Below are 14,016 nucleotides of genomic sequence, written 5' to 3' on the forward strand. Positions count from 1 at the left end.
CTCTCTACTTTACCTGAAAGTGGGTAGGAGTGAATTCCATCTTGCACCCTATGTCCCCAACTATCTACTCGGTCTTAACCATGAAATGGGTGACTTATTGAGCCGACGCTATTGAGTCAACCCTCACCCATGCAAATCTAAGGATAATCCCAAATAAACAGAAGTCCATAGTTAGCTCAGGATTAAGGTCAAGTTACCTAAGTCATTGTTTTGAAATAGTTAGTCTTAAATAGTAAACAACGTTATAATGTAAGAGTGACTTATTTCTTGGTCCGATCTTATAAAATCATTGCACATGACGCCCCCACTCTTCATGTCGCCACATGAACGAATCAGGATCACTTCTTTTGTAGCACTTTACAACTTCTTGTAACAACTACAGTATGGGCCGCATCCAATAGTGTTACCAGAATAAGGCACCTAACGTTATTCGTATTCTATAGATCATTTTGACTATTTACTCGAACCAGATCCACTCTTATGTCTCCACATAAAGTTCAAGTACTCATGTAATGGTTATGGATCTTTTAGTTTATTAGATTTATTTCTAAAACAAAATAAGTAATTCATATATTCAATAACAAATTTATCGATTTACAGAATAAGTTTATTGTTTACAAACCACGAGTTTTAGGACATAAAACCCAACAAACTCTCACTTGGATTAGAACTCCAGTGGATTTTTACATATATATACAATGTTCAGTAATGAGGTAATAGATACAATAAACTAGGGCATCAAATACCCTATACTTCTCCCACTTGCCCTAGTTTTATCTATTTCATAGTCCTAGTCCCACTAGGTGACCCTCAAACACTTTAGCCGAGAGGGCCTTTGTAAATAGACCAGCTAAGTTGTCTTTAGAGGCAATCTGCATGACAATCATGTCTCCTCGTTGTACATATTGAGCTTCTATGGTGAAGTCAGCAATACAACTTTACTTAATACTCCTCCACACTATAGCTCCACCGTTCAGAGTGAATACTGACCCCAAAGTAGATTTTCTAGAATCTAAATCGGTCTGAAAGTTAGAATTAGTGTATCTAGTAAGGATAAGATCCTTAGCACCATACACGAGCATATAGTCCCTCGTTCTCTAAAGATACTTGAGAATGTTTTTAATGGTAGTCCAATGATCATATCCAGGATTGGACTGATATCTATTGACAATTTCAACTGCATAGGATATGTCGGGACGAGTACACATCATGGCATACATAAAACTTCCTACTGCTGATTCATATGGAATTTGTTTCATAACCTCAACCTTTTGAGGTGTCTTAGGACACTGTTCCTTAGACAAATGAATTTCATGCTTGAAAGGCAACATACTTTTCTTGGAATCTTGTACTTTATATCAAGACAATATCTTGTCTATATAAGATGCCTAAGACAAAGCTATCGTCCTGTTCTTGGTATTCCGAACACTTCGAATCCCAATAACATATTATCTTCTCCCAAATCCTTTATTTGGAATTGTGTGGCTAGGCATGTCTTAATGTCAGCTAGAAATTCTACTTCATTCCCAATGGGTAGAATATTACGAACATATAGAATTAGAAATTCTACTTTATCCACATCACCCATTGCTTGTTTAAAAGTCAATGGATCCTCTAAGCCATCATCAGGTATAACGATATGAGTTTCAGCTAAACCCATGTACCGGTCAGGTTATTGTACAACCCTCCCACTACGTCGATGCATTCTCAACTCTTGAGAAGGATGTGAAGTACCAGTTCCATCAACAACTCTTGTTGAAGGACTTGCTCGATCAATAACTCTTGTTGATCTATCTGTAGTTTCTCTGGATATCTTAGTTAATACTAGCTTACTGCGAGGTTGATGATTTTTAATGTGGTATTCCTTCAGGAATGTTTCATTTGTTGACAAAAATACTTTATCTTCTTGAGGATTATAAAAGAAACCACCTTTTGTCTCTTCTGGATAGCCTATAAATAGGCATACCTTTGAACGACGTTCCAACTTCTTTGGATTTTGCACTAACACATGAGTTGGGCATCCCAAATCCTGATGTGATGTAAACTACTTTTACATCTTCTCCATAACTCATAAGGTGTTTCTGAAACATTTTCCGAGGAAACCATGTTCAATCTATAGATCGTAGTCCCTACTGCGTGACCCCAAAAAGAACTTGGCAACTGAGCATAACTCATCATAGAACGAACCATGCCCAACAGGGATCTATTTATCTTTTCTGCAACATCATTTTGTTGAGGTGTGCATGATACTGTGAGTTGTGACTGAACTCCGTGTTCTATTAAATGGTCCTGGAATTTTAAGTCCATATACTCACCACCTCAATCTGATCCAAGTGTTTTAATCTTTTTACCTAATTGGTTCTTAACCTCTACCTTATATTCCTTGAACTTTTAAGTATCAGACTTATGATGCATTAGGTAAATGTAGCTATACCTTGAATAATCATCGATAAAGCTGATGAAGTATTCATACCCACCTCTCGCTTTAACATTCATTAGACCACAAAGGTCTGAATATGCCAGCTCTAAGGATTCTTTGGCTCTAAAACCTTTTTCAGTAAAAGATCTTTTGGTCATCTTTGAAGGAACTCTTATCAAAAAGTACCTCTAAGTGGAAGTAAGATCGTTCCAAACTCCATCTGGCAGAAATACCACATTCACAATCAAACATATAAGTTATGCATTTAACAACAAATTACGACATGCTTTGAAATATTAAACAACAAAAGGATGAGAGACATACCAGTTGAAGAACTCTTCTTCGCTTTAAATCTCGCTCTCATCAAAAGATTGCACCTCTCGCTGTCGCTGTGCAAGCTAATCCAGTCGTCCAACAAATCTCGCTGTCGTCTCCCCATGAACGGACTCCTCAAATACAAGGCAACAATGGAGGATACAACCATTTGGAAACCTCAGTATTCTCGGAGTGAGAATCTAGGAGGTGTGGGCTCTGTTAGATTTGGTAGAGGGAAGGAGGAAGGAACGATCGTTTACCACGACCAAGCAAGTGGGAGATATCTGAAGTCTATCGTATAGATGGCTGCTTGATCGTTTAGTAAAAGATATACAATCGTGTAGTATATTGGGGCTGATCGTTTAGACGATCATTTAAGAAAACGCTCGGCTGCAGGATTGCTTAGAAAAAGCTAGATGATTGTTTAGGTAAAACTATGTCGATCGTTTGGGAAAAGCATGTGTGTACACGATCATTTAGTAAACTTTAAGCTGTTGTGTATGCTCTCGGTTTGCTAGGTGTGGGCAGTGTACCAATCGGTAAACGATTATCTAATCAATTTTTCAAAATGAAAACCATCTTCATTTTATCCTTCAATTACAAAAACTGATTGCAACCTCCCACTGTCTCATTCGGTTACGGAGAAAAAATCGTCAACAATTATCTTATAATTGTTTAATTAAAAATAAATATAATCATATTATATTTATAACCTATGGTTTAATATCACATCATATGCAACATATGCACCATAGTCCTTTTCTCCTCTACTAGATATAAATCATATTTATATCATTTTTTTCCAATTAATGTATCTCATACATCATGTCAACTATATCATATATAATTGACCAGTTCAATCATATCATATATAATCGAACTCCCTCTTGTCAATTTGAACACTTCAAACTGACCCAAAAACTAATTCTCAACTTGAATCCATTAAGCTACCAAGGGGACCTTATGGACCTATGGCTCGAAGCTCCAACGATACGTGAATAGTTGACTAAACTCTATAGCCACGAGATCCACCATCTGTTAACTGCCAGGCATTCCACTAAAGACCGATAGCTATACTCTTCTCACCACAAATATATTTCTGTGTCCATCGAATATAACCAATCAATAGTACGATAACCCTTCACAGATGCTCGTAAGTACAGCTGGCTCAATTTATCGTTTTGCCCCTGTAGTTACATCTAACTCCTTAAGTACCACTGATCCCTCTAATGTACAACATAGTCCTACTATGTATGGACACCTCTCGGGTCATGAGAATGTGTGTGGCACCACATTATTCAAGTCTTGGAATTAGCCCTTAAGGGAGTAATCTATCTACTTACCTCTGCTCTGGGGAAGGAGTGAATTCCATCTTGTGTAGCTGAGTTCCCAGCTCCCAAATCAAACGAATCTCCAAAGTTGTAGGTTTGAGTCACGATCTGGTCATTCGCAACCATGCAAACCAAAGGACAGCCCTCAAAGGCAGAAGTTCCCAACTCACTCAGGATGGAGGTCATGTTACCTATGGTCATCCTAGTGAAGTGAAGTCTCTGTCATGAACGGCGCTATAAACGAGACTATAACACTTCGTGGTCCGTCCTTATATAAACTCCTTTGTGTAGGACGGCCCTACTCGCATGTCTCTACATGATTGATCAGGTCAGACCATCTGTAGCAAGTCACAACCCTCGTAACTATTCTACAAAGCGAGTCGCATCCGTAGCGTTACTAGGATAAGGTTTCCCTCCTATATCCATATACTATAAACCATTTTGGTTATCACTTAAGACATGATCCACTTGTATGTCACCACATATATGTTTAAGCTACAACGATAACCAAGGATCTTAATTTATTGGTTTGTGGTAAAGAAATTAAAACATCTTATATTCCATAGACAAAATTGAAGAAAATATCATATATTATTACATCACAAGCGTTTGTTCAATACAATGTTTACAAACTACAAGGCCCAACTAGAGTTTAGGGCATCATCTCCAACCATCTTACCCTCAAGACAAGATTCACATGGCGGTAAAGAGCTATCTTCTAACTGGTTTAGAAGTCCACTCTTAACTAATCTCTCAATCTTGTTGAGATTTATGTGACCAAGTCTCAAGTGCCAAAGATAGGAATTTGGAGAAACTTTCCTTTTCTTATTTTGAGTCTTAGCTATTTTAAACATCTCTATGTTCAAAACGGCTTTTACCTTTGTCGGTTTTAACACGTATAAGTTATTCTCTAAATTTGCAGAACATATTATATTACTTTTGAGATATTGAACATTTCATTATATTCAGAAGAAACTTTGTAATTTTGTTCTAGCAAACATGAGATAGAAATTAAATTCCTTTCCATAAAAGGAATGTAATAAACATCTTCAAGTAAAATGTGTCTACCTTCAATAAATAACTTTATATCTCCCACTGCTTTAGCTGAAACAAACTCCACGGTACCTACCTTAAAGGTCGCTTTGCCTTCTGTAAGTTGTCTCTAGGAACTTGTTTCATGAGAGAAAATACAGATATGATTAGTGGCACCTGAATCTATAATCCAGGTCTTTTTATGGTTTTCCACTAAGCATGTTTCGATGGCTGGTAAATCGCATTTACTCTGTCGTTCGAATTTTGCATTCTCATCTATATTGTTTAAAACTTTAGATGAGTCGAGAGATAGAGGACAACCCTCTGTTAAAACTTGTTTTGAATCATCATTTGCTAGTACTTTTCATGTTGAATTGTTATTATTGTTAATTAAAGCGGAAGCGAGTATTTTAGAAGAATTCGACATGCTGGAATTTAAACATATTCTTATTAGTAAATTGCAACTAAATCCAAACATGTTTTAGCAAAGTAATAATATATCCAAAATTCATTTTTTTTCAACGATACTATAGTGAGTCAAAATAAGTGTTACCGAGGGGCAATCAAATACTCCTTCACTAAAGCAAGACATTCTTGACTAAATACTATCTCCAAAATAACTCTTATTCCTATAGTCATTTAGCTACCATTTTTAGTCAGAAACTACTATTACTTAGTAATTCTGTAAGTGTAACCGTCAATTTTTAGAATTTAGAGATTGGCCCCAGCGATGCTACCGAATTGAAGAGTCAAGTTTGGGAATGGACCTAAGAAATCCTATTCATTTATGGAGTTTGAGTTGTTCCGAATCCTATGTTACTGTTGAGATTGGTGTCCTAATTCTCTCGGAGTCTCGTAGTTTGTAAATTGTAAACATTGTTATGAATAAAATAAGAGTTATTTTATTTGGCACTTACTCATTTCCAATAAACAAAGCTCCATGGCTATTGTATATAAACTTAAGCATGTATATGAGATATACAAGTGGATCATACCTTAAGTGATAACCTAAAAAGGTTTGTAGTATAAGGATTAAGGAGGGATATTTGATCTTGGTGACACATCGTGAGATTCATGCTTGGCCTCGTGGTGCCCTGGGAGCATCCCCCTTTGGATGGTATTTGCATGAGTCAATATCAAGGTGGATGGAGAGAGTGTTTATAGTAAGTGAGTGAAGGGTGTGTGTCAACACGTCCTACGGTCTCCTTCATTGTTTCACATTGTGAGATCATTCTGTACTCCATCATGGTGCCCTGGGAGTGTCCCACTTTGGATGGGTTTTGTGCAGTTGGTCAATATCAAGGTGAACTCCAGAAATGGATAGGGTTACTTTAGTTTTTGCCCCAATTGGATTCTTTCCCCTTTGGATTGGCTGCTCGGGGCGAAACTCTACGACCGAAAATGGTGGGTAACACTTATGGGAAATTATTAAGTAAGTTAATGATTTCTTGACCAAATCAATGATGGCTAGTCATTATAGGAGTAAGAATTGTTCTAGTATTAATGACTGGTTGAGAATGTCTCAATTTAGAGGAGGGATAAATTTACCACCCTTCGGCGCCTTTTGTCCTAAACCTTTAAAGCGTCATTGCAAAACTAGATGTCACACGGGGTTCATGTTAGTTTTGCTAAACCGTATTGGATGTTGTAAGTTTTTTTTCCAACGGGTATTTGCTTAAAACATAACATAGGTCAATGCATTTTTGTTTTCAACAACATGTTTGATTTTCCGTTAATTGCCTCTAGTTTGACCGGTTACATATAGTGGAAAGAGTCTTGTAAAACGTATTTCATGGTAAACGACCTTGAGTTTGTCATGGTTGAGAAATGTCCTCAAGTCCCGACCCTTGATGCACCGCGAAGTGTTCGTAATGCATATGAGGTGTGGATGAAGGCTAATTCATTGGCCCGTCTTCACATATTGGCTAGCATACCTGATGCTTTGGCTAAAAGGGTTGAGAACATGGTCATTACACGTGAGATCATGGACTCATCGCAAGATCGGTTTGAACGTCAGTTCTTACTTTTCAAGCAAAAAGGGATGGATGACAATACCAGTAGTGTCAGTTCCCAAGTTAAACTCCAAGAAGAGAAAGCAAGTGTTGTTGACTCTGTTGAAGTTCATCGACGAGAAGTGTTATCTGAAATGGAACTTTGAGCTTATTTAGGTTCTAATACTGATACCACTACTCTCCAAAATAGGAGGAAGTATAAAGACAGTAAATGTGATTTATTGGTATCAAAGACGTGTTTAGTAGAGAATGACGATTCTGCCTGGATCTTTGATTCAGGTGTTATTAATCACGCTAGTTTCTCTTATCAATTATTTAGTTCCTGACAAACGTTGCCATAAAGAGAGTTGACTCTTTGAGTCGGTACTGGTGAGGTTGTTTCAGCTGTTGCTATAGGCAGGCTAAAGTTATTTTTGGGCAAGAAACGTTATCTGTTACTAGATAATCTTTTCGTAGTTCCTCATATCAAGAGAAACTTAATCTTAGTTTCTTATCTCATTGAACAAGGTTATACCGTCTTCTTTTCTTAGAGTAAAGTGTTTATTTTCAAGAATGGAATGGAGATTGGTTTTGGTTCAATGGAAAGTAACTTATATGTACTAAGGTTGTTAGTCATAAAAGCCTCTTTACAGGATTCAGAGACTACATGCTCGTGTATTGAGATAAGGATCTGATCGAGTTGCAGACTTACCAATCCTTGCTGAAAAGTAAGGAGAAAAAGAGAGGTGAGGCAAATGTTGTCTCGTCTTCTAAAAGGTTCCAATAAGGTTCGACCTCATGAAAAAGTCTGTACCTTCAACTTCTAACTTTGGAAAGGGGAAGAAGAAGAAAGGTGGTAAAGGGAAAGGGAATGCGCCTGCTAACCTGCCACCTGTCGCCCAGAAGAAGCATCCACCGCCGATTGAAAAAGGAAAATGTTTCCACTGTAACTAGGATGGACACTGGAAGAGGAATTGTCCTCGTTATCTGAAGGAAAAGAAGGCAGCCAAGGCTAAGGCCAAGGCAGACAAAGGTAAATGTTATTTACTTGTGTTAGAAACTAATTTAGTGGAAAATGATGATTCTGCTTGGATAATTGATTCGGGCACCATTAATCATGTTTGTACTTCTTTTCAGAAGATTAGATCCTGGCGACAACTGGAGGCTGGTGAGATGACGTTGCGAGTAGGCATTGGGCACGTCGTCTCAGCTGTGGCAGTGGGAGGCATCCAGTTAACTTTACAGAATAGGTTTCTTGTATTAAAAAATGTCGTTGTAGTTCATGAACTAAAACGGAACCTCATTTCTGTAAACTGTCTATTACGATGCAATTACACTCTTTCTTTTAAATTGAATAAAGTGTTTATTCATAAGGACGGTGTTGAAATTTGTACAGCTAAACTAGAAAATAACTTGTATGTGCTAATACGGTTAGCCTTAAGTTCCCTCTATAACATAGAGATGTTTAAATCTGTCGTAACTCAATCTAAACACCAACGAGTTTTTCTAAAAGAAAATGCCCAACTTTGGCACCTTCGATTAGGGCACGTCAATCTTAATAGGATTGAAAGATTGGTGAAGAATGGCTTTCTAAGCGAGTTAGAAGAAAATTCTTTACCAGTGTGTGAATCTTTCCTTGAGGGTAAGATGACTAAAAGGCCTTTTACTGGAAAAGGTTATCGAGACAAAGAGCCTCTAGAATTAGTACATTTTGACCTTTGCGGTCCTATGAATGTGTGAGCTCGAGGAGGCTATGAGTACTTTATCAGTTTTACTGATGATTACTCGAGATATGGGTATGTTTATCTAATGCAACAAAAGTATGAATCTTTTGAAAAGTTCAAATTATTTAAGGCAAGTTAAGAATGATTTGGATAGACAAATTAGCACACTTCAATCAGATCGAGGTGGAGAGTTTTTGGATTCTGAGTTCCAGGAATATTTATTAGAACATTGAATCGTTTTCCAACTCTCAGCGCCGAGTACACCCCAGTAGAATGGTGTAGCGGAGAGGAGAAACAGAACCTTGTTAGACGTGGTTCTTTCGATGATGAGTTACGCTTCCTTACCGTACTCGTTTTGGGGTTTCGTAGTGGAAACTGCGGTATACATTCTCAACTGTGTTCCTTCTAACAGTGTTGTGAGAACACCTCTGGAGTTGTGGAACGGGGCGTAAAGCTAGTTTACGTCACTTCCGCATATGGGGTTTCGCAGCACTTGTGCTTGAGGCAAATTCCAAGAAGTTGGAATCACAATTGAGGTTGTGCCTCTTTGTAGGCTACCCCAAAGGTACACGAGGGGTTACTGATAACTTGTAGAAATACAAGTTATTTATGCCACCTTATCTAGATATTGCGGCCAAAAGTTAGTAAATATGCGCTGATTGTATGAAAATTTGCCTAGTATTACAATAATTATAAATGTTTGCAATTATACACACTAACACCTGATGGAAGACAAGCCGAATTTTACTCTGTTTTGCAGGAGACCAAGTCACCGCTTGCACTCAAGGATCACGAGAAACTAATCAACGCATCTTTGTCACATTACGCTCGTCAGTCAACAATGAAGAGACGATTACCGCAATGACGACGCAATGCGATAGTCGATCCAGAGTTGGTTTTCAACCGCATGCGGTAATAAAAACAACACCGCATGCGAATCTATGATCGAAAGATGCAACTCAGCAACGCAAAAGCGGAGGATTGAGATAGATGTACAACTAACGATTATGCAGAATTGACGTTCTGATTGTATAACAGAAGGAATAATATCCCTCCATCTTCAGAATTACAATGACAATCAAGTGAGGACCACAAGGCCGGAGGCAAAGATTTGCACCTATAAATACCCCATTGATTTCAGAGAAAAAGGAATACTACGGGATACGGGGTAAATGCTGCAAAATTGTTGAAAGAAAAGGTTGAGCTGAGTGCTTAAGTGAAGAAATCCGGGAAGAAGATGAGATAAGGCTGAGAGCTGAATCTCAATCTAACCTGTCAAACACCCGATTGAAAGCTCTGTGTAAAGATCCTTGCTACCGGTGGAGCAAGCCTGAGAGGGAAGCTCTTCCTACCATCAAATCCATCCTATCCGGCAAGTAGATCTTCATCGAATCAGTGCCAAAACATTGGCATTTATTTGTATCTATTCTATTTTTTTCATCATTGTATTTCATGTTTCCTTTATCTTTTCATTCACACACCATGTATCAAACGTTTAATAGATATATTAATTGTTTCGATAGCTTTCATTTATCATTTTCTATCTATTTTCGTTCACCCATCAATCACTTTCTTCATGTTGTCTTCTCAATCCCTTGATAAGCAATATGAATTAACTAAGTACTTAATCTATGTTAAAGATATAAAATGCGTTTAGCTAAGATATGCTAGACAACATCTGATCTATCGAAAGAAGGTCAGAAGAATGCGTTAACTAAAGCGAGTAGTACTTCCAGACATGGAAGACCCCTTGCGTTCATTACGTTAGTCTCCGTTTCACCACAGACATGTGGGAGCGCGGCCGATCACTAAAAGGTGTACGCCAAGAGAAGAGCGGAACAACATTTGTAGCTTCAATGCAATTGAGAACTTGCGTTGTTTATATTATTTGTCTTTCTCTTTCTATTCTGTTCATAAGACTTGCCGCCACATTCCACGTCTTTGCACAACTTTCACAGCCAGCCTTGACCCCAGCATTGTGTAACATGAAGCCTGTATATTGTATCATCTAGCTTAGTTTATTATATTTCATTTTATTACCACATCTTTACTGCTTTACTTTATTTTATCGCAATTTATATACCTGTACAAACACATTTTTAAAGATTGAAAACCTGGTCGCATATATCATGAACATACCACAATAACTAAATCAGTCCCCGTGTTCGACCTCGGATCACACCGAGAAACTTGCGATGGAATTACACTTGGTTTTATCGTAAGGAAATTTGTGACAACGCATGGCATACTACGTGAACACCCATCATTAACGCATATCTAGCGGTAGTATCGCATCATTTCGAGCATAGAACATCATCAATCATATCTATCCAAAAACTATGTTACAAGTTTATGGCACCATTTTCGTGGACTTGGTTAACGGTTTATTGTTTGAATATTTTCATGTTATGTGTAGGACAGATCTCTTTGTAATGACTATTCAACGCAGAGAGAAATCTGACGACTTATGAGTGCTAGAGTGGTCTGGTAATTCTAAGCGGACCCAGAGATCAACTGTATTCTTCGCACAGAGTTCGTCAGGGCTAAATTAATTGGTGAAGAAGTATGGCTGATGAGAATGTTGCACCTGCTGGAAACCAGAGGGGAGATTTGCCAGCGCAAGATCTCGTTTTTCTTGCTCCTGACCAGAACATCCCTATGAGGGAATATGCGGCGCTAAATCTCTATAATTTTTTACCAGGAATATCAAGTTCAGTAGTTGAGGGGAATGCAAGCTCTGAAATAAAACCTATTATGCTACAAATGATTCAGAATATGGGGCAATTCAGAGGATTACAGGGAGAAGACCCACATGCTCATTTGACAAATTTTGTAGACATATGTAGTGCATTCTCTGTGCCTGGTGTAACTCAAGAAAGTCTTAAACTATACCTATTCCCGTACACATTTCGGGATGAAGCAAAAAGGTGGGCCCAAGCATTAGAGCCAGACGAAATTAATGGATGGGAGCAGTTGGTTGATAGGTTCATGAACAGATTCTTCCCTCCGTCTGTCAACGCAAGGAGGCGGAGGGAGGTTTTGAATTTCGAACAAAAGGTTTATGAAACCTTGAGCATCGCCTGGATGCGATTCCAGCAGTTAGTGAAGAATTGTCCGCATATCGAGATTCCTGACAGTATTTTGATGGAAAACTTTTACAATGGCCTCGACCAATCAACGCAAGCAGCTGCCGATGCATCCGCAGAAGGAGGATTAATGAATAAGTCATATACGGAAGCGAAGGACATATTGGATAGCATCTCGCGACATTCTGATGAATGGATTGATACCGGGCTTGAGATAAGTGGTCAGGAGCAAGAGAGAGTAGAAAGGGCCGATGTGCCAACGGACACAATGAGCGTATTGGTCGAATAAATGACCACAATGGACTCGCTCCTCCAGACGGTGGCTAATCAGCAGAGAACTCTCTCTCAAGGAACAATACAGGTTAAGGCGGTGACTCATGAGCCCGCCATGGATTGCACTCAATGGAGAGAGGTACATCCGGTAGACGTCTGCCCAGGGAATAAACAACCCATATATGCTATGTATGATAAATCATGGGGCAACAACCATAACCCTGGTTGGGGGGGTCACCTAATTTTTGGTTTGGATGAGAATCTCAATCAGGAGGGCCATTGTTTCTATCAATTCAGCTATTAAGAGGATCTAGGCAACACTCCGGTCTTCACTAATCCGGATTGCAGCCCAAGTGATTCGCAAGGTACGCCACCCTGCGACCAATTGTTCGCATATGATACCTATTACAGTACCTCGTCTCTGGAGACATCATTAAAACATTACATTGAAAAGAGCGAGGCAATGAGACAATCGCAAGCTGACTCTCTTAAAGAATTAAAAGATCAGATAGATCAGCTTGCGAGGGAATTAAAGAAGAAAGCGCCTGGTACACAACATGGAAGCTCAAGAGTGCCGGGGCAAAGAGGTAAAGAACAATGTCATGCAGTGACATTGCAGAGTGGCAGAACGACAGCCCCCATTATACCGAAAGTACCAGATGTGGTAACAAAAGTACCACAAATTTAACTATTAATGATGACTAGTTACTGAATAACGGAAGCAGCCCCAGTTCAGAAGTAAGATCATCTACAAAAGATAAAGCTTCTCAAGACTTGAATTCTCAATCAACGCAACCTTCAACCAATGACACAGAGCAAGCACAAGACCTCACCAAGCTAAAAGATAACTTTTTTTTAAGGGCCCTTTGTTTTACACACTTGATTTGTAAGGGCCCTTTGTTTTTAGGCATAAATTTTTATAGAGTCTGTAATTTGAAAGTATTGAGTCGTTCGTGTTTTCCAGTGTTTTTTATGGAGAAAACGAGGCCCAAATCGGATAAGGATCGACGAAATTCGCAACTGTACAGTGGCTATTGTACAGTAGCATTACAACACTGTGCCCTAGCATTGCAATGCTGTGAATGACGAAAGGAAGAATTTTCCGTAGTGCTGTAACACAAGATCATGGCGTTGCAATGCTTCGAGACAGAATTTTTTTTGGTTTCCATGCAGTTCGGTTCGAGATGCATCTGGTTCGCTTTTGGTTCGTTTTTTTCAAGTGGTTCAATGGCGGTTAGGGTGTTGGATGGTTTGGTTTGTGCAGTTTAAGGCCCGATTCACCTTTTTTGAACTGGTTGGCTATTAATTATGCAATAGTTAGTTGTTTTTAATTAATTAAATTAATGTAAGTATTATCTTAATTTAGTTAATTTCTTAGGAGTCCAATCCCCGTGCAATAATTATTGTTTAAATTGTGCATTTGATGTATGATTTAATTTTATTTATGTATGTCATATAGTAAAATCCCACTCTAGGTTATATAATTGGAACTAGGCTAGAGCCCTGACGCAGGCCGCGCGAGGCTTAGGCCTGGACCGTCGAACGGATTGGGCCATGAGTCATGGCCGAGTCTGGAGCTACGTCACGCATCAGGCTTCACTTTGCAGGTCAGATGCCACTCCAAGTTGGGTCGTTGGGTCAACACCAAGTCTGGGAGCAGAAAACGGGTCTAGAAGCTTTTCTTCACCAAAATTGAAACTGTCCACTTTGATAGAACCGAGCATTTACAACCTAAAAACGAATTTAATGACTCTAGCAAATTTACCGACCATTCGCAACATATTAAAGCCCATAAAACACTGGGCAATTACAATAATTATTACAACCTAAAAGATAACTTGGATG

The sequence above is a fragment of the Benincasa hispida genome, chromosome 1 (assembly GCF_027475165.1).
Source record: "Benincasa hispida cultivar pf3 chromosome 1, pf3_genome.v1.1, whole genome shotgun sequence".
Taxonomy (NCBI): domain Eukaryota; kingdom Viridiplantae; phylum Streptophyta; class Magnoliopsida; order Cucurbitales; family Cucurbitaceae; genus Benincasa; species Benincasa hispida.